Source organism: Aethalodelphis obliquidens, unplaced genomic scaffold, assembly GCF_003676395.1.
Source record: "Aethalodelphis obliquidens isolate GAN/ISIS:26980383/991018 unplaced genomic scaffold, ASM367639v1 scaffold7, whole genome shotgun sequence".
Classification (NCBI taxonomy): Eukaryota; Metazoa; Chordata; class Mammalia; order Artiodactyla; family Delphinidae; genus Aethalodelphis; species Aethalodelphis obliquidens.
The window spans coordinates 32,164,201-32,186,767 of NW_020837951.1; the positions used below are offsets into that span (position 1 = coordinate 32,164,201).

General features: G+C 39.7%; 1 long non-coding RNA gene across 1 annotated transcript in view; it reads left to right on the forward strand.

The window, feature by feature from the left end:
- Positions 1–3,886, forward strand: part of LOC113619895 (uncharacterized) — a 321,238-nt gene extending 317,352 nt beyond the window's left edge. Inside the window, exon 6 of the long non-coding RNA XR_003432572.1 lies at positions 3,666–3,886. This is a non-coding gene — a long non-coding RNA (uncharacterized LOC113619895). The remainder of the gene's footprint in view (positions 1–3,665) is intronic.
- The last annotated feature ends 18,681 nt before the right edge of the window (positions 3,887–22,567 follow it).

Below are 22,567 nucleotides of genomic sequence, written 5' to 3' on the forward strand. Positions count from 1 at the left end.
TCCTCTTAGGTTTTGTGGCTGGACCTGAGAATTAAACTGTCATAAGACAGGTTAACAGGAGAAAAGCATACAAATTTTATTTAATATTTTTACATGTACATAGGAGTCTCCATAAGAAAAATGAAGACCCTAAGAAGCTCTTAGAACCAAGAGCTTATATACCCTTTTAAACAAGGAATGATAAATTTGTGGAAAAGTGACAAAACAAAGGAAAAGGCATTTAAGCTTCTAGGGGCAGTGAGTTGTGGAAAAGTGACTGGGAAATATATTGGGGAAACTAATGGAATTAAGGATTATTTTAGTAGGTTTGTTTGTACAGATCCATTTTGGTGTCAACTCACCTGGTGATAAGAATGTTCTTCTCCTGGTGCAGGGAGGTCACCTTGCTTACAGGAAATTTTATAACCTGTTTTTAGGTCAAAAGGGGGAGATCAGAGAACCCCTCCTGCATGTGCCTTCAGCTCAAAATAATCAATATGCCAAAGTGGCATATTTTGGGGTGGCATGTTCTCAGCCCCTTCAGTTCAAATATTAATTTTTCTATATTTTATCTGTAAGTTTGGGCAAGTTACTTAACTCCTGTGAGCTAGGACTTTCGTGCTCTTCAGTCACTCCTTATTCCTCAGCTCCAGGCAGGATACCATTTGGTTGATACACGGTTCTTTCTAAACTTGATTATACCATCGACCAAGCTGGGTTAAGTATGCCCACAAAAAAAAAAAAAAAAAAAAAAAGTATGCCCACAATTGAAAGGCAGCCCTGGTCTCCTGATGGTTTCAAGGATGTGTCACACAGCCTCTGAAAGCATCTACAATGTACTGATTTAATCTAAATGCTGGTGATATGGCAACAAATGAAAGAGACCAAATATCTGCCCCTGTGGGGCTTATATTCCAGTAGGGAGACAAACAATAAACAATAATATAATACAGTATGGTGTGGCATAATATAATACGGTATAATATAACATAATATAATATAAGTCAGTGCTAAGAAGAACAATAAGCAGCAGAAGAGATCAGGAGATTATTTCTCCAAGGAAATGATGTTTGTTGCAGAATCTTGGGTAAAGTGAAAAAAATGAAACGTGAGCATCTGGGATAAAAATTATCCATGCAAGGGGAATGACAAGCACAAATTTTTCCCAAAGCAAGAGGGTATTGGTGGACTAGAGCACCAAAGTGGCTGGATTAACTGAGCAGATGGAAGGAAATGAAGTTGAGAGGTAGTGGGAAGCCAGATCAGCTCAGCTGGGGTCTTGTAGACCGTGGTTAAGACTTTGGCCCTTATTCTTAATGAGCTAGGAAAGGGTCTCTGTGATTGGCCTAACATATTTTTAAAGGGTCACTCTGGTTGCTGCAGGAATAATAGACTGTAAAGGGGTAAGGGTGGAAAAGACCAGTGAAGACTGGCAGTATTCCAGACCAAGGGTACTTGGGGGGTGGAGTAGGGTGGCCCTGGGGGAGGAGGCAAGAAGAGCTTGTATGAGTGATGTATTTCAAGACAGCGGTGACAGGACTGGGGGATGGATTGGACATGGACGGGGAAAAGTGAATGGAGTTGCTGTCTGCTGAGGTGCGAGGAACTAGTGAAGGAACAGGCTGGAGAGGTTAGAAATCAAGAGTCAAGCTCAAGATGGCCGTCAGACATCTGAATGTAGTCTCTGTGTGGCCTTTTGTATAATGGTGCTTAGAAAACTAATCGAAGGGCTTGCTTTCTCAAATCAGAGATGCAGCAAACATTCTCAGGCTTGTGATCACAGAACTGAAGCCTTGGGAAACACCCACAGAAGGCACTCTGAATATACATTCTTAGGACAGATGCAGCACGAGTGTGACCACGGCTGGGGCAGCTGGAAGTTAGAGTGCATTGGTGATGAATAATATTTGAGCACAGAGAGATGTTCAACACTGTATTTGGATTTGAATTTCTCTTGTAAATAAAAAAGGAAAACTTGGATTCACATACTGTTTTATAATTTAAAAAGTGCTTTCAAATCCTTCATCATCCTATGAGATAGGATTGATTATCTTCATTTTGGAGATGAGGAAATGGAAGTTCAGAGTTGTTCAGAGATTTGCCCAAAGTCACACAACTAACAGGTAAGGGAATCCTCCAATTTAGATTTTTCTCACCCCAAAATCATTTCCATTTTATTGTGTTGTTTCCATTTCATCATGGTTATTTTGGAGTAGTTACATATTGATTTTGCCAGTATAAAAAAACCAAATCATTTGTACCTAATAAGGCTATAAAATGTCCTCTTTGCCCCCTACTGACTGCAAATGACCCAGGCCCCCACCCCCCCGTGTTCATCTTCAATCCAGGCTTCTCTGGCAGCTTCGCTTCCCTGGCAACCAAGTGGCTAATGAGCTTCACCCCAACTCCTGTCTCTCTTAACAAATTCCTTTTTATCAATGGCTCATTTGTGTTGAAAGAGGTTGTCATGCCAAGCAATATTTTGGGGAATATTTTACAACTCCTGTTGCTTAAATTCTGAGAGAAACTGCTTCAAAAAGGTCCAAACACTTTCCCCCACTGGATCATTTCAAAATGCAATTAGAATAGTTTTTCAATGAGCATTTCAGTAATTCCTGAAAAGTATCACTTAGTCATGATTGAGACCATAGCTGTGTCTACACGGTGCTAAACATCTGGATAAAAAATGAAAATGGAATGCACTGGGATGTTAATACTGGGTCAAAAGCCAGTTTTGATGTCCTCAGGCACTGAGGTTGCCCTCAGTGGTTGCCCTTGGGTCATCCAAACCCCCTTTGGGTCTCATCTCAATCATGCCAGTGTGTGAGGGAGTGGGCAGAGCACTGGATTTGAAGAAAGAAGGTTGGGGTACCAGTCTTGACTTTGGTACTTCCTCATATGTGACCTCATCAAGCCTCAGCTTCCTCATCTATGAAATGGACATGCTTATGCCTGCACAGCTTCCTAAGATGTTTGTAAAAAGTAAATAAAGCAAATTTGAACTAAGCAGACATCATATTGTATTTATCTTTGCATCTCCAGAGCTGAACACAGATGTAGTAGAGACTGGATACATTTTTGTTGATTAATTTATGAATGAGTATAGTATAGGCAATTCTAGTGCTCTAGCACCTATTATTATGTAGCTCTATTTACATTCGCCAATTCTCTCTGGTACTTAAGCAAACTTACCCTCCCTAGAATATGAGGACACATAGCCCAGAAAAAATATTTACTAAAAGCATAAAATGTACTGTGCTAGATGTAAATAATGTTTTTCAGTTAGTCCAAGCGGTGAATAACCCCAGCTTTTGTTCTCTTTGGAGCACCTGTTTGTAATCCATGTCATAAATTTTTTCATGATTATTGCTTAGTAGTCAATGAGTTTCTTTGTTGGCACAGAATTTAAGATATTTCCCTAATAAGGACACCCAATGTTAAAGCAAAGAATTTCTATAGCTGTGCAGTTCAGAGAGTTACCTAGGAGATGAAAAGCTAATCTGTCTGGAATTTCTGCCCTTGAGACCAAAGATACTATAAATTTGCTCGGGAGGAAAATAATCATGGTAAGCATCTTAATTTCTTCCATCTCGTTTCCAAGCAGATGTCGCCGTGTTTTAGCCTGGAATTCATCATCTCTCTGATACATCAACATTGACATATTACATCTTCATCTCTTATTATAGAAAATGGAAATTAAACCAGAATGTGAACATGCTGAATGAATCGGACTCCCCAGAGATTTGGAGGAGAAGAAAACCTCCCACTCGCCTTTGACTTTTGGATTTCTTGTTTCCCTCATGTTTGGATTGCACTTTAAGAAGTCCATCTGGAAGTTCACTTTTTATATTTTGCAAATGCAAGTAGAGCTTATTATCAAAAGACAAACCCCTAAAGGAAGAAAAACAGTGGGCAGGGATTGGGGGGGCCAGAGAATCACCTAAAAAATCCAGTGACGGTATTTCAAGTTAAATTCCAGAGATTAAACTCCATTTATTGCTGGGCCTGACTTTGCCAGTCTGCTGGTTTGGATGAATGCGTGGATATGTTTAGCTGCTTGCTTCTACCTGTTAAGCTAGAAGATGAGTTTGGGTAGGTGTCAACACCTGCAAATGTCATCAACCCTGCAATACCCCTGTAGCACTGAGTTATCAAAGTAGCACTGCCACAGTCTGCCTGAGACTTCAGTCATCCCACAGTGGGCACCAGTACACTTCTTGCCTTTTTCTGGCCTCAGGAAAACATTCTTCAGATTTCAGGATCCTATTATATGTTGAGCGAATTGCGTTCTTCTTGAATTCCTTACGAAGTCACTCTGGTCCGTGGAGATTAGAAGTTTAAACTTTGTAGGCCATACCTCATCGAGTTCTCTTCACTTTGGCTTCCCAGCCATTTCTGTTGCAGCCAGACTTAATCCTCTTCAGACGTATCAAGCCAGCCATCAGTCAAGGTGGTCTTTATTTCCTCACACGTGCTGCAGGGATTAAGGCTGCCTGGTTTTCTCATATATTCCCTGGCACCCCAACTACAGATTCAGCTATTGTCTGAGGTTGATGTAAATAATGTTTACAACTTGGCCCCAGCTTGTTGGCCATTTACGGGAAGAATCCATCTTATTCTAGAGTTACAAAGGCTAGTGCCATCTTGGTCATAACAGGATAGCTGGATAGAGCATTAGCATCCTAGAATCTCTTTGTAAATTTCCAGACCAGGGAAGATAAAGAGTAATTTGCTTCTGTAGGTCTGGGTAAAACTGTCAGCATTAGGCAGAGAAGCCCACGAAAATAGCGTTGGATTTAGAGTTGCGACCCAAGTTAGAAGTAGCTGTACTGCCTTCTAGCTGTGTGGTCTTGGACAAGTAACATAATCTCCCTGGACCCATGTTCTCATCTGGAAGATAGGAACCCTATCATGGACCCTGCACATACCCCTGGATGATTGGAATAAAGGATATGAGACTGTCTTGAAAACAACAAAGTGCTATTTAAGTGAGAGCTACCACCATTGTCACCTATAGCACATTGCAGGTTGTCTGATGACCATTTATTGCAAGTTTTATAACTCCTAAAATACATCAAGAAGTTTCTCATCTTTTCTCCGAACCTCAGTTTTCTTATTATAAAATGAGGTGAAAACGATACTGCGTAACTCACAGATTCAGTGAGATAATAATTGTGTGTGGGCCTGGATTGCACAGGATGGTGGTCTTCTTTCTCTCTTGGTACTACCCTGAAACCTGGTAGAGCAGCTGTGCACTATGTATTTTTGAATCCACGTCTCCCAAAAACACCTTCTTGGAAGCTTTCTGGTGATAGGGTCAATGACCTTGGTTCTCCACTGCTGAAGGCATCTGAGGACTTAGCAAACATTGAAGCAGGGAGAACTCCTGCCTGTCTTCCTGCCCCAACGTGTGTATTGTACCCTGGTCCCCCAGTCCTGTCCTAGCTGGGAGGTTCTGCGCCTTCCATTTCAAGAGGAACATTTAAGAGAGAGCCTAGTCAGAGAAGAGAGACCAAAGTAGGGAATGGACTAGAAACAAATGGACAAGTACTGAAGAATACTGGGATATTGAATCTGGAGAACAGAAGACATAGGGGTCCATGACACAGATGTCTTAACCTATCTGAAGGAATTGGTGTTTTTCAAACTTTTCAGTGGCAACCCATAGCAAGAAAGACATTTTATATCAAACCTAGCGCACATTTACATCTATAAACAACTGAAACAAAACCTTGAAAAAAAAACCTGTCTCTCACATGCTATAACTCTAATATTTTCTATTCTACTCTTCTATTATTCTCTCCTATCCTATTCTATCCTATTCAGTTGCATTAAATACAATGCTGGATGTAATTCCAAAATTTATTTTATGACCTGTTAATTTAAAATATTGATGTAGAAGACATGTATTTTCCCAGAAGATGGAATTAGGACTTTAAGGTGAAAATTAGAGCAAATTTTAGCTCAAAACAAGGAAGAAACAGCTAATAATTAGACCCACTCAAATATAGAATGGATCTCTCAAGGTAGTAAGACTCTTGTCCTTGGGTATTTTCAAGATTATACCTAATTTATGTGTCGTGTCTGTAGATTAGGGACCTTCCCACTTCAAAGATTCCAAGAGCCCACAATTCATACTAAGCTAAAAGAAAAACTATAGAACATAAAGAGATTTTTAAATTTCAGTTCAAAAAACCTGAAAATAAAGAGGCAGGGAGGGTGCGGGTGGGGCTGTTGGGAGATGATCTTTCCTTAGCTTCAGTCCAGTTAAAGAGAAAACATTCTCTGTCACATTTCTGTGCCCTACTGAGTGATCGCCCTTCCTCAGAACAATTTTTGTTGTTTTTGACAGTAGCAGATCTTGAAGCTGTTGCTGCTAAGCTTCTGGGATGTTCCTTTTTCAGATTTTATGGTCACTTTAGGGTCACTACCTAAGCCTTCATCACAGCTTAGGTAGTTGTCTTTTGAATGATCTCACAGTCTGTGTGTCTCTGTACCCTGGGCTTAGTAATGTCAAATGTAGAGTCAGTACAAATGACTGCCTCTTGCATAAATGAATGCATGCATGCATGAATGAATGAAGATTCCACTAGCCTCCTTAAAAGGAGCATCTTTGAGTCACTGATACTTACCTTGATTGGGAAAGTAGTATGTTCAGGAATAAGTAAGAATGATAACAGTTGTTGAAATGTTGGCCAGCACATGATTCTTAGGCCTTGTAGAAATTTTTAGAGACACGGACTCTTTTGAGGATCTCATGAAAGTTATGGCTTCTATCCTCAGAAAAACAAACGTATGCAATTACGTATACAATTTCAACAGTGCAGTTATTCACTCTCTGGCCTAATGTTAGGCTTAACAATTGGGTCTGACTCAAATGAGAATTCTTTGTAGTTTTGTCTTTGCTTAAGCAAGTAGGATTTTGGAGAGAGCAGAATGCACCATTACTATGTACCAGGTACATGCTCAGTGTTTTATTTACATTAGTTCATTTACTTTTCATAGTAATCGTATGAGATATTGTATTATATATATATATATATATATATATATGATCTTCATATATGTGTTATAGAATATATGTGCACATATACATATATATTATCTCCACATATGGAGCTAATATGCATATGCACATACATATACACCTGTGCAAAGAATGTCACATTTGTGCCACCCTATCTTCTTCCCTGTCCTTCCCTTCCCTTTAGCCTTCAATAAATAGCTTCCATCCCCTCTTCCCTTTCAGGTTCAGAATTTAAAACACGAAAATATTGTTTAGCACTCATCTTTAGAGAAGCTCACTCACCTGGTGACTTCTCTGAAACAAAAGGCTGGTTAACTTCATGGGGCAGGAACATAGACTTTTTCTATTTTTTTCTGATGGGTTTGGGTACTGAGATTGACACAAGTCAATTTTTTAACTGGTTATTCTGTTATATTCTCAAAAAAGTGTCCTGAATAAGTGAGGGCACAGAAATAAAAAGACCCAGTTCCTGCTCTCAGGAAGTTCACCATGTAGTTTGAGTTAAATTACAGTGTTTGTTTAGCTTAATAAATAGCTCTGGACCACTGGATCCTAAGTAAGAATATATTTATTAATATCCTTCATGAATAAATGGGTTACATCATTGGGTCTATTGAGTGTTGTGTGCTGATGAGTGCTACCAGTCCTGGGGAATGTGGTCTGGTGTACAGGGTTTCAAGTCATTGACATAGACTGCTTAAACCAGGGTTATGGGGGAAATCACCCAGGAACACTTTGGAGAGTGAGAAGAGTTGACTGAAGCCAGAATACTGAGCAATGCCACCATTTATCCAGTGGGAAAGGAAGAGGATCAATAGCGGGACACTGAAAGGGAGCAACCAGAGTGAATGTAGGAGGAGAACAAAAAGAGAATGTTGTTAAAAGCCAGGGGGATTTTAAGAAGCAGGGTGAGGCCAGCAACATCATGCCATAGGGAGAAAGTAAGAGAAGTCTAGAATAATTAATGGACTTGTCTCTCAGGAGTTCATGGTGATGTTAGCAAGAGCAATTTCTGTGAAGTGGTTAAGTGGCAACCATTGCTGTGGGCTGTGGACTAAATGGGAGGTGAAGCAGTTGAGAACTGAAATATGCACCAGTGGTTCCCAAGTGCTGAGCCATGGACTCAGCTGCATCAGAGTCACTTGTGGGGCATTAGGAAATGTAAATTCCTCACCTCAATCCCACATTTCCTGATTCAGTAAGTCTAGGGTGGGTCGTAAGGATCCATATTTCTAAACAGCCAGGTTTGAGAACCATTAGAATATAAAGTTCATGAGAGGAAAGATCTTGCCTGTCTCATTCACAACTATACCTCCAGGAGCTAGATGAGTTTCTGCCCGTAGAAGTTTCTCAGTAACTGTGTAGAATAGCAGCTCACTAAATTAACTGTTGGCATCAACTACTTTGTATAGAGTAGTATTGACGGTAAGAGCATTAACCATGTAGATCAGTAAGGAGGCAACAGACCAATAGCTTCAAGTAGAGACTTTCAAAAGTTGGGGGACTAAAATCATAAATAAGCTTAAGACACTATTCCTTTAGGGTCATTGCTTCAGGACTGTAAAGTATGACAGAAGCCTCTGACTGGCAAGTCGGAACTGATTCGTTAGAATTGTTCTTTTAACAGAAGGGCTGTTTCTATGTCTGATAATAAGACATACTGAAAGGCAGTATGCTATAATAAAAAGGACTCTTGGCATCTACTAGAGTTATTGTCATACCTAGCTTGTTCAGTGATTAAGTTTCTGAGGTTTAGACCCCTGTGGGTTTATGCAATTAATTCTAGAAAGATGGGGGATAAGCATGAATCCATTTTCCACCAAGCATTGTCCAAAGACTAAATAAATAACATACCTCCAACTATAAATATTAACATTTTCCCAATGAACACATATGCTATTATAATTAATAAAGTACAACTTAATCAAAAAGTGTTAGTAAATATCTGAGAACTTCTAGAGGTTAAAAATTAGGCTGAACCATATGAAATTACCAGTTTTGTGAGTCACAAATAGTCAAATCTGAGCAATTTCATGTAGTTTAATATTTTATCAATTAAACAGATGATACAAAAATTATGATCTTGATCTCATGAGAGTCAACAAAGATTTTAGAATTATAAAGGTATCTTATGGTAACCGGTTTCCAAAATGGCCCTCATGCTCCTGATCTCATGATATTCATGTGTATGGGTGTAATCCTCTCCCGTTGAGTGTAGGTTGGACTTAGAGAATAGAAAAGTGCAGAAGTGATGGTATGTCACTCTTAAAATTAGGTTATAAAGAGACTGTGGTTTCCATGTTGGGTGTGCTCTGTCTCGCTCTTGGATCACTCAGTCTGAGGGAAGCCAGCTGCCACATCATGAGGACACTCAGGCAACCTATGGAGATGGCTCCCCGACCCCCATGGGGAGGAATGGTGGCCTCCAGCCACCAACCACAGGAGACAGCCTGGAAGAGGATTCCAGCCCCAGTCAAGTCTTGAGATGACTGCAACTTTGCCAAAGTCTCCCAACTAAGCTGCTGCCATGTTCCTGACCCTCTGAAACTGGATGAGAACATAAATGTTGTTATAAACTGCTACGTTTAGGGGTGGTTTATTTCCCAGCAATAGATAGCTAATATAAGCCCTCATTTTCAAGATGCTGGGAACCGATGGTCGAGTAGTGTTTAGTTCAGCATACTTTCATATATATCCTGTAAGTTTTTCAAGGCAAGTTTTAATTCTGTTTCATTACTGAGTAATTTGAGCCATATGAATTGGTAGAGAAAATATTTTATTTGGATCCAGAAGATGCCACTTATTAGTAATGTAACTTTGCAAATCACTTAGTTTCTCTGAACTTCTCTTTCCTCTTAGACAAAATGCAGATTACCACAATGCCTACCTTATTGTAAGGATTACATTGTGAATACAGTTGATCAACCCTAAAGCGCTATTGAAATGCTAGATGATAGAATTAATCACCTTTCACCAATGATAAGTCGACCAAGGTCACATAGCTAGTCGGTTGCAGAATAGGAACTTACACCAAAGTCTCCTAATGCTAAGACAAGGGCTTACATAACTTGGAGCAGGTCACCTTTACCATATGAGCCTCAATTTCCCCATAAGTAAAATGAATAAATTGTATCAAGTGAGGCAGGGTTAACAGGCACTGATCAGAACCTAAGGAGAGGATGCTTGTCTAGGTGACTGAGTCCCCAGAGAGCCGGGGTGAGGTGTGTATCTGACATCCCTGGGGTTTCAGGGCCCAGCCATGCTGAGAGTTGATGCTGTAGGAAGCTTTGCGATGTGCTCAGTGTAGGCGGCAGCCTTGGTGCTGTGCAGAGGTTGTTGATGCCACTGCCAAGGAAGATGGGGCTTGCTCCTCTGCTTGTGCTGCCAGCCCCCACAAGCCCCTGCAATAACATCCTATCATTTGTCACTTCAGACCCGTATACTTTGGATTCGTGCTGGTGCCAATAGAATTCATAATGAATTCAGTTTCCCATTCATTCAAGAAATCAAGTAATGCTTGAGGGGAAAAAAAAATCTGAAAACATTGCCTTGGAGCTTCTGTAGAAGATGACAAACATCACCTTTCAAATAGGGCTGAGAAAATCATAATTCAAGATAGTGTTTGGAGTAGTAAAAGCCTGATAATAGTATTGTTAACTAAAGTTTGTATAGCACTCAACAGTTTACAAAGCACACTACATATATGTTCTCATTTGAAGCTAATTATCCTCATTTTCAGCTAAGAAACTAAACCTCAGGGTGATGAGATAATTCATGGCAGAATCAACTCTTGAACTTTGGTGATCGTTTTACAAATTGTGTTCTCTTTCCACTGACCTAGCCCTGTTCCTCTTGTAGTATCATTTCTTGTTTCCAACAGAGGTGATTTTGTTATTGTTGCTGGCCTTGTCCTCCAAGAGTATAGAACTTCTCAAAAGCAGACTAAAAAGAAGGATGTGGTAATGGTCACACATCATGAGAGAAAAGATTTATAATCTGAGATACCTGACAAGCGAGTGAGTGCAGAACGTGGCAGGCAGATTTGAACTCTGTCTGTATACCACTAAACATCTCCGTGAATGTGGAAAGCTGGTGCTTGATTCCTGCAAGTACATGACTCTGTGGTTGGAGAATCAAGGGCCTCTTTGTAGAAGCCAAAAGAGCTAGGTATGCTCTTTCTCTCTTAAATTCTGATGCTGCCATGGCAGTCCCTGGCCTTGGGTGGGGGGCAGTGTGGAGCAGGCTTAGGAAGGAGGTGAGGTCAGGAATAGGTTCTGGCAGGAAAGAGTTGGCCCAGGGCTGGAATCACTGACTGGGGAGGTAGCTGCTACGGTAGACATTGCTTGGGGGTTTGGAATCAGGCAGATCTGATTGAAATCCCAGTTCCGCCTCTGAAGGGCTGTGTGGCTTTGGGCAAGTCACTCCACCTTCTTTGTCCCTTGTTTTCACAACGAAAAGTCCTGTTCTATCTACCTATTTGTTTTGACTGTCCCATGAGATCTCATGCTGTTGGATAGGGCTTTAGAGCAGAGGTTGGCAAACTACAGGCTGTGGGCCAAATCCAGCCTGCTGCCTGTTTTTGTATAGAGCATGAGCAAAGAATGGTTTTACATTTTACACTTTCAAATGGTTGAAAAAAATCAAAAGAAGAACAATATTTTGTGATACATGAAAATTTTATAAAATTAAATTATACATTTATATATAATTATATGTAATTATATAACATTTAAATGTAAGTATATTATATATAACATGTAAAATGTTATATATAATATATGTTATAACATACATTATATGTAACTTATTAAAATGTAAATTTATTTACATACATAAATATATCTACATATAAATGATATGTTTCTATACAAATATAAAATTAAATATCAATATTCATAAAAAACCTTTGATGGACCACAGGCATACTCATTCATAGACTATCATTGTCTATGCTACTTTCATGCTACAATAGCAGAGTTGAGTAGGTGTGACAGAGACCATATGATCTATAAGCCCAAAATAGTTACCACATGGCCCTTTACAGAAAAAGTTGTCTGACCCTGCTTTTACAAGGCTCACAGTTCTCATATAACACTGTGGGGTAAGCGGATAAGTGCTGTTACTCTTTTCTCCAAGTGAGAAAAGGGAGGCTCTAAGAGAAAAAGTGAATCAGCTAATGCCATATAGTTTAAAAAACAAAAAACACCAGAGTTTATACTGGAACCCAAACTTCTACTGCAAGTGACATTGTCTTAATCCATGATTATAAGTCCCTACCCAAGTCTGTAGACTTTGGTTAAACAGTAGACAAATATCGGATCAAGTGGTATCAGGGAAATTAGCATATAGGTTATAAAGCCAGAGCCAGGGAGAACAGTTTATAAATGCAGGAACCCAAACATCTAGACCACTTGAGCAAAAATTCTTGTGCTGTTAAAATATACAAGTTGCAATGTGGTTGGTTACAAACATAAAGGAAACCTTCCAACTCACCAGTAATTAAAGAAGTACAAAAAAAATTTTAATGAGATACTACTATATATTCTAAATTAGTAAAAATGTTAATCATGATACCTGATAAAGGTAATGCTGTGCTAAACTGAAATACTTATTTACATATTGCTTATAGTAATGTAAAGTCTTTAAAATACCCTACTATTTTGTGTATGGTGTAAGGAAGTGTCCTAATTTAATTCTTTTACATGTAGCTGTCCAGTTTTCGTAGCACCACTTATTGAAGAGGCTGTCTTTTCTCCATTGTATATTCTTGCCTCCTTGTCAAAGATAAGGTGATCATATGTGCTTGGGTTTATCTCTGGGCTTTCTATCCTCTTCCATTGATCTATATTTCTGTTTTTGTGCCAGTACCATACTGTCTTGATTACTGTAGCTTTGTAGTATAGTCTGAAGTCTGGGAGCCTGATTCCTCCAGCTCCATTTTTCATTCTCAAGATTGCTTTGGCTATTTGGGGTCTTTTGTGTTTCCATACAAATTGTGAAATGTTTTGTTCCTGTTCTGTGAAAAATGCCATTGGTAGTTTGATAGGGATTGCATTGCATCTGTAGATTGCTTTGGTTAGTATAGTCATTTCCACAATGTTGATTCTTCCAATCCAAGAACATGGTATATCTCTCCATGGATTAAAGACCTAAATGTAAGGCCAGAAACTATCAAACTCTTAGAGGAAAACATAGGCAGAACACTCTATGACATAAATCACAGCAAGATCCTTTTTGACCCACCTCCTAGAGAAATGGAAATAAAAACAAAAATAAACAAATGGGACCTAATGAAACTTAAAAGCTTTTGCACACCAAAGGAAACCATAAACACGACGAAAAGGCAACCCTCAGAATGGGAGAAAATATTTGCAAACGAAGCAACTGACAAAGGATTAATCTCCAAAATATACAAGCAGCTCACGCAGCTCAATATCTAAAAAACAAACAACCCAATCCAAAACTGGGCAGAAGACCTAAATAGACATTTCTCCAAAGAAGTTATACAGATTGCCAACAAACACTTGAAAGGATGCTCAGCATCACTAATTATTAGAGAAATGCAAATCAAAACCACAGTGAGGTATCACCTCACACAATGACCATCATCAAAAAATCTTCAAACAATAAATGCTGGAGAGAGTGTGGAGAAAAGGGAACCGTCTTGCACTGTTTGTGGGAATGTAAATTGACACAGCCACTGTGAAGAACAGTATGGAGGTTCCTTAAAGAACTAAAAATAGAATTACCATAAAACCCAGCAATCCCACTACTGGGCATATACCCTGAGAAAACCATAATTCAAAAAGAGTCATGTACCACAATGTTCATCGCAGCACTCTTTACAATAGCCAGGACATGGAAGCAACCTAAGTGTCCATTGACAGATGAATGGATAAAGAAGATGTGGCACATATATACAATGGAATATTACTCAACCATGAAAAGAAATGAAATTGAATTATTTGTAGTGAAGTGGATGGACCTAGAGTCTGTCATACAGAGTGAAGTAAGTCAGAAAGAGAAAAGCAAATACCATATGCTAACATATATATGGAATGTAAAAAAAAAAAAAAGAAATGGTTCTAAAGAACCTAAGGGCAGGACAGGAATAAAGACACAGACATAGAGAATGGACTTGAGGACACGGGGAGGGGGAAAGGTAAGCTGAGAGAGAGACACTGACATATATACACTACCAAATATAAAATAACTACTGGGAAGCAGCTGCATAGCACAGGGAGATCAGCTCAGTGCGTTGTGACCACCTAGAGGGGTGGGATAGGGAGGGTGAGAGGGAGACGCAAGAGGGAGGAGATATGGGGATATATGTATACATATTTCACTTTGTTATACAGCATAAACTAATACAACATTGTAAAGCAATTATACTCCAATAAATATGTTAAAAAAAATGCCCCACTAACTTTAAATACTCCGTATTGTCTTTGAAAGCTTTTATTCTTTGAATCATTGATTCCATTTCTGAACAATCTATCCTTGAAAAAAATTTAAATTCAGAGAAAGGTATTCATTGCAGTATTGTTTATTTTAAATTTGGAAGTAACTAATTGTCCCAAAATAGAGAGCTGGTTAAGTAAATTGTGGTATATCAACCTGATGAAATATTATGCAGCCACTAGACCACTAGAGACTAGGTAACAAGATGGAAACAAATTTTTATAATGTGAAGCAAAATAAAACTTGTAATTTTTCTTTGGTTTTTGCTATGCAAAAGTTATGTGTATACTAGAACAAGGAAAAATGAAAACAGGTGATTTCTTAAGGTGATAGCACTCCGAACCCATTGTTGTTACAGCATTGACTAGATGGTAAAAAGACTGGAGGTCTTGTCTCCTGGAGATTAAGTCTGAGTTGGCTCAGTCACCGTGTTGGCTTACGCTTACACCGAGGCCTCATGCTTCCCTTTACCTCAGGACAAGATAGAAGTAAAGAGCTAGGGGCCAGGCTGAGCCCACAGGTAGGGTTGAGGAGGCATTCCTGCCAGGGTTAGACAGGTAAGGGAAGAGGGGGCCAGGAGGTGGGCAGGTCTCTGTCAGCAGTTATTCATGGTGGTCTCTCAGCTAGCATGGTGGTTGCATTGTCTTGTAAAGATACTGGACTCAGAATCAATCAAATTTCTGCATCTCAAGCCCTGACCCTGAGGCTTACTCAGATGTGAGGAAATGTGGTCCATCACCCAGTTATAGAGGAGGATTCTGTGGCTGACCTTCTGCTGGTTACCAAGAAGACAGGCAGGAATCAAACTCAGCTTTGACCCTGAGGAGCCTGAGAAGGGGACAGCTACAAAACATGGGATCCTGCAGGGAAAAGGAATATTAAACACACTAAAAGTATTCAGAGGAGGAGAGACCTCTAGCACAGTTTGAACATCTCTACAGTTCTGAGACTCTCCAGTTGGCCTAATTGATGATAATTTCTGCACTGATTGAACAATAATGTGTATTCTGTGTTCACATCTACCTTCTCATTATTTATGGATTTTAATCATGGCCTTACAGAACATTGTATGTGGAAAGCCCTGTGAGGATATTTTGCATTTTTCCAGGGTAAAGAGTCCCCATAGCTCTTCTCTTATTCGGTTTCTTACACTAGACTGCATTTTCCCATCATGAACATCCTGTCTGAACATAGGATAACTCTTGGGTTCAAATTTTCCCTGACTTCAGTAATTGATCTTTCTACTTCCTGTATAGGTCATTGGTACCATCTTCCCCATCTCCTCTTCCCCTTAAGCCCCACTCTGAACTTCCCCAATGAGATGGTAGCAGGGTCTCTGCCCTCTGGGAGGTATCAAGACAGAGAAAGAGATAAGACATGTTATCCAAGAACACCAGGGGGAGCAGAGAGTGTGAGACTTGGAAGATGGGCAGGATTTGGGCAAGAATATAAGGGGCTTATTTGGGGAACAGTGAGTGGTTCAGTTTGGAATTAATCCAAGAGTTACATTTGTCTTATTTCCATTTTCTGGCGATATGGAGCATGGTATGAGAAATGGGATTTATCTTGGCAGATGTCCTAGGAGAAAAATTGGTCATCTAGGGGGATGCTGGAGGGTTTCCCTCCTTGGGCCTATGAATGGCACAGTGGTTTCAGGAAACCTTGGGACTTGGTTAACCAATTATTAAGAAGTATGAACAATCCCAGTAAAAGTAGCAGTAAAACTAGATGCTCCTTAAATTCCTCACATTTCTGTAATATAAATCATCATCGTAATGATTACTATTGAGTGCCTATGTGAGATATTATTGTCTCCATTTTATAGATGAGAAAACTGAGGCTCACAGAGTTAAGAAACTTGCCAGGATCACACAGCTAGTAAGGGTTGATGGTAGAATTCAAACCCAGGCCCATCAAACCTCAAAGCCTGTGCCCTTTCAACACCGTTCTGTTGCCCCTAGACGTGTGAAATGGCAAGGTGGTGAGGATGGCTCGGATTAACCACTTACCAGGTGCTTTTCTCCAAGGACTGAGAAGGAATAAGATGTGCCATGGGGACGTTTTAAGAAATTACCTGTGTGGCAGACCACTAGCAAACTTAGAGCCTTGCTGCAATGGATGAGGACCCAGCTGCACCTTCTATGAAACTAAAACGGGGGTCATTGGGACGGGCCTCCCTGGAGTAAGTTTTCAAGAGAAGAGATGAGAACATTGGGTCCTGTGGCTGGAAGAATTATACAGCTGCTAACAGCTGCAGGGATGTTGCTAGGGGAATAACAGTTTACTTCTGGACAGTTCTTTGTGATTTGTGGAGCTCCTTCCCTTTCATCATTTCATGATCATCGTATTCCAACCCTGGTTAATTGGGGTGATAATCTCCCTTTTACAGACCAGCAAATAGAGGCTCAGAGATGCTATGTGATTTTCCTTAGGTCACACAGCTTGTTAGCAATGCCATTTGCATTCAGGTTTTCAAAAGCCATCCTTCCCGAAACTCCACCCTCCTTTCCATTATATTTCTAAAGGAGTTTGGTGATTGATGGAGAAACCAAAATGATGCTTGTCAAGAGGAATTGGGGGAAGTGAATAGAATGAGATGAAACACACAAAGAAAATCATTAAGACTAAATACCAGATACAGCAAGGAGACAGCAGAATCAAAGGAGTCCTTTCTGAGGACAGTCTGCCAGAATGGGCTTAGATGTGTCAGCTGCATCTGAAGTCCACAGAGGAAATGAGGATGTGGGTGGGAGATACGTAGAGAAATGAGTGGAGGACTCATCTAGAGGATGGGTAGCAAGTCTGCTTTAGGTGGAACCCACTTTGGAGGGACTATGAAGGGAATGGCAGTGTTTAACAGAGCAGGGAGGTAAAAGGAGAGGCTGCCTGGAGATCAGGGACTCTCATTCATTTGTGAGTAAAGTAGAGGTTCAGCACATGTTTTGAAAGATAGAAATTACTACCAAAAATGGGTGAAACTCAACTGTGTAATAGAGATCACATAAAAACAGAAAGTGGGGAAGTATTCTTAAATAAGGCACAAGAGCATCAAAACTGGATTACTTTATTATAATAATTAAGCCTGACATTTTTTAAAAGGCACTATTGGGAATGAAAAATTGAATTTTAGGGTCACTTGAGCCAGATGACCATCTTTGGGATGCTGTGGGAAGTATTTACTCCCATGCCCCCTTGAGTTCTATCCACTCCTTGCTTGGACTGTTGACACCACAGACCAGACTGCCAGGTCTGGCTGTTTCTGGATATCAACCAGGCGTTGGTCCCTTGGCTGTGGTTTGGTTGAATTCCACAAGCTGCGATGAGTAATATTCAGGAATCCTATTCTAAAGATGCTAATTTTTCTTTAAGAGTACTATTACTGGATATCACAAACCTTTTTATAGAAGTAGCCAAGTAACACTTGCAATCAGTGCCCTAAGCCCCATAACCTGGAAGAGGATGTTTTAAAAGTAAATTTGCTTTTTATATTCCATGAGAAGTTTAGCAGTTTCAGTATCAGGGAGCATTAGTTGATTAATCTTTAAATTTGTTCTTTAAGACATCCCAAAATAAATTTGTTACAACTAATGAATAATCATTTAAGGAACTCTAATTCATAATGATATTTGGAAAGAGTGCTAACTTGATATAGATTTTCTTTTTTATAAATTTATTTATTTTTATTTATTTATTTTTGGCTGCATTGGATCTTTTTTGCTGTGAGCAGGCTTTCTCTAGTTGCGACAAGCGGGAGATACACTTCGTTGTGGTGCACAGGCTTCTCACTGTGGTGGCTTCTCTTGTTGCGGAGCATGGTCTCTAGGCTCGCAGGCTTCAGTAGTTGTGGCACGCAGGCTCAGTAGTTGCGGCTCATGGGCTCCAGAGCACAGGCTCAGTAGTTGTGGCGCACAGGCTTAGTTATTCCGCAGCATGTGGGATCTTCCCGAACCAGGGCTCGAACCCGTGTCCCCTGCGTTGGCAGGTGGATTCTTAACCACTGTGCCACCAGGGAAGTCCCGATATTTTTAAATTCAGCTTAATTAATGGCTTTTACTAAGGGTCCACTTTTACTCAGTGGGGGTTCTATGCATTATGGACTTTCAGATAAATGGATGACATTATTCTTTAAAGTGTCTTATCTGGGGTTGAGTTCACTACAGACTATAGGTATCAAGATATCTGGGAAGGAGTATGGTCAGATTATAGGGAGTATGCTGCACAGTGTCCAGATCTGGTTGGGAGGCCAGAGAGGAATCATTAATGGGCGCCAGCCCAGGAGAACTTAGGTTGGGGGTCAGCATGGTAGTTGTAGTCGTGGGGCAAATCCAGCCACAAAGTGGGAGGGACCGGCAGGGGGACAAGAAATAGGAGGGAGGGCAGGAAATTGCTTTGTATGGATGGGGAGTTGGGCAGGGTTCTGTAGCCTCACGGCCTCTTTTGAATGATTCCCACCCCCAAGAGTCTTAGATGGAGATCATTTGGACCCAGAGCCTAGTGTTTACATGTGGCCGGGAGCTGATATCTATCTGTGTGTAGGAAGCCTTGGACTGCAATTACATCATGTTTAGGGGCCCATGGAAAGGGGTCTTAAAAATAAGTTTAATTATAGGCAGTCATTCAACATTTCTCTGTGTTAATCTCATGTGTTTACCTTTTTTTGGTTGTGTTTTATGGAAGTCATAATAAAAGAAAACAATTTTAGGACAAAATATTTAGCAGGTGTGTGTCAGTGTGCTGTGGTACAGAGCGCGCAGAGCAGAGAGTCTGGGTTCCAGCCCCAGAACCACTGATTGCCAACTGTGGACAGGGGCAGGCCACTCAATCTCTGTGAGGCTCACATTCTTCACCCGCACCTGGGGAATGAGAGAATTCACAGAGTTAATGACAGTGATAATCAGTGAGCTGTGAAAGGTCCTGCATGTGTGAGGTAGTGATACTGGTACTAAATGACAGGCCGGGGTTTAAAATCCTGGCTATAGAATTTACCAGGTCTGTAACCTTTGGCAAGTAAATTAGCCTCTCTTAGACTCAGTTTTCTCAACTGTTAAGTGGAAATAGTCATCTAACATCTAAGTCCTAGGGTTCCTGTGAAGGGTAAATGAAATAATGCACATGACATATGTGGCCCATAATATGTGCTTACTAAGTGTGACTATAATTATATACATATTATAAACAACACTTTATTGAGGTATGATTGACATATAAAAAGCTGTACCCATGAAACTGTCAAGGCAGTAAACATATCCATCCTCTCCAAAGTTTCCTTCCACCTCCATTCTTATTATTGTTATTATTATTATTTTGTGGTAAGAACACTTAACATAAGATCTACCCCCTTAGCAAATTTTAAGTATACAAAAGAGTATTGTTAACTAAGTCACTATGCTATATAGTAAATCTCCAGAACTTACTTATCCTGTGTAACTGAAACTTTGTACCCTTTAACCTTCACATCCCCATTTCCTCCTCTTCCCAGCCCCTGGCAGCCACCATTCTACTCTGCTTCTATGAGTGATTATTTTAGATTCCACATATAAGTGATATCATAAAGTATTTGTCTTTCTGTGTCTGGCTTATTTCACTTAGGATAATGTCCTCCATATCTATCCATGTTTTTGCGAATGGCTGGATTTCCTTCTTTTTAAAGGCTGAATAATATTCCATTGTATGTATATACCACATTTTTTTAAACATATTCATCCATCAGTGAACATTTATGTTATTTCCACATCTTGGCTACTATGAACAAGGCTGCAGTGAATGTGGAAGTGCAGGTATCTCTCCAAGATCTTGATTTCTGTTCCTTTGGATAAATACCCAAAAGTAAAATTGCTGGATCATATGGAAGTCCTATTTTTTAATATTTTGACGAAACTCCTCTCTGTTTTCCATAATGGCGGCACCAATTTACATTCACACCAACAGTGGACCAGGGTTCCCTTTTCTCCACATACTTGCCAGCATTTATCTTATTTTTTTTCAATAATCATCCTAATAGGTATGAGGTGATATCTCATTGTGGTTTTCATTTCCATTTCCATAATTAGTGATGTCGAGCAATTTTTCATGAATTTGTTGGTGATTTGTATGTCTTCTTTGGAAAAATGTCTATTCAAGCCCTTTGCTTATTGTTATTATTATTTTTAATTGTCCATTTGTTTTTTATTATTCTCCATAGGCACAGAAAACCATTACTTTGAATCTCTCACATAAAGTCCTCTGAAATATTTGAAAATAGTCAGGGCATTCCCTAAATTTCTCTTCTCTGGGCTAAATAGGTGCAATTCTCTTAACCTTTTTTTTTTTTTACATCTTTATTGGAGTATAATTGCTTTACAATGGTGTGTTAATTTCTGCTTTATAACAAAGTGAATCAGTTATACATATACATATGTTCCCATAACTCTTCCCTCTTACATCTCCCTCCCTCCCACCCTCCCTATCCCACCCCTCTAGGTGGTCACAAAGCACTGAGCTGATCTCCCTGTGCTATGCGGCTGCTTCCCACTAGCTAGCTATTTTACGTTTGGTAGTGTATATATATCCATGCGACTCTCTCACTTTGTCACAGCTTACCCTTCCCCCTCCCCATATCCTCAAGTCTGTTCTCTAGTAGGTCTGTGTCTTTAATCCTGTCTTACCCCTAGGTTCTTCATGACTTTTTTTTTCTTAAATTCCATATATATGTGTTAGCATACGGTATTTGTCTTTCTCTTTCTGACTTACTTCACTCTGTATGACAGACTCTAGGTCCATCCACCTCACTACAAATAACTCAATTTCGTTTCTTTTTATGGCTGAGTAATATTCCATTGTATATATGTGCCACATCTTCTTTATCCATTTATCTGATGATGGACACTTAGGTTGTTTCCATCTCCTGGCTATTGTAAATAAAGCTGCAATGAACATTTTGGTACATGACTCTTTTTGAATTATGGTTTTCTCAGGGTATATGCCCAGTAGTGGGATTGCTGGGTCATATGGTAGTTCTATTTGTAGTTTTTTAAGGAACCTGCATACTGTTCTCCATAGTGGCTGTACCAATTCACATTCCCACCAGCAGTGCAAGAGTGTTCCCTTTTCTATACACCCTCTCCAGCATTTATTGTTTCTAGCTTTTTGATGATGGCCATTCTGACTGGTGTGAGATGATATCTCAATGTAGTTTTGATTTGCATTTCTCTAATGATTAATGATGTTGAGCATTCTTTCATGTGTTTGTTGGCAGTCTGTATATCTTCTTTGGAGAAATGTCTATTTAGGTCTTCTGCCCATTTTTGGATTGGGTTGTTTGTTTTTTTGTTATTGAGCTGTTATAAATTTTGGACATTAATCCTTTGTCAGTTGCTTCATTTGCAAATATTCTCTCCCATTCTTTGGTCTTGTTTATTGTTTCCTTTGCTGTGCAAAAGCTTTGCAGTTTCATTAAGTCCCACTTGTTTATTTTTGTTTTTATTTCCATTTCTCTAGGAGGTGGGTCATAAAGGATCTTGCTGTGATTTATGTCATAGAGTGTTCTGCCTGTGTTTTCCTCTAAGAGTTTGATAGTGTCTGGCCTTACATTTAGGTCTTTAATCCATTTTGAGCTTATTTTTGTGTATGGTGTTAGGGAGTGATCTAATCTCATACTTTTACATGTAGCTGTCCAGTTTTCCCAGCACCACTTATTGAAGAGGCTGTCCTTTCTCCACTGTACATTCCTGCCTCCATTATCAAAGATAAGGTGACCATATGAGCATGGGTTTGTCTCTGGGCTTTCTGTCCTGTTCCATTGATCTATATTTCTGTTTTTGTGCCAGTACCATACTGTCTTGATTACTGTAGCTTTGTAGTATAGTCTGAAGTCAGGGAGCCTGATTCCTCCAGCTCTGTTTTTTGTTCTCAAGATTGCTTTGGCTATTCTGGGTCTTTTGTTTTTCCATACAAATTGTGAAATTTTTTGTTCTAGTTCTGTGATAAATGCCAGTGGTAGTTTGATAGGGATTGCATTGCATCTGTAGATTGCTTTGGGTAGTAGAGTCATTGTCACAATGTTGATTCTTCCAATCCAAGAACATGGTATACCTCTCCATCTATTTGTATCATCTTTAATTT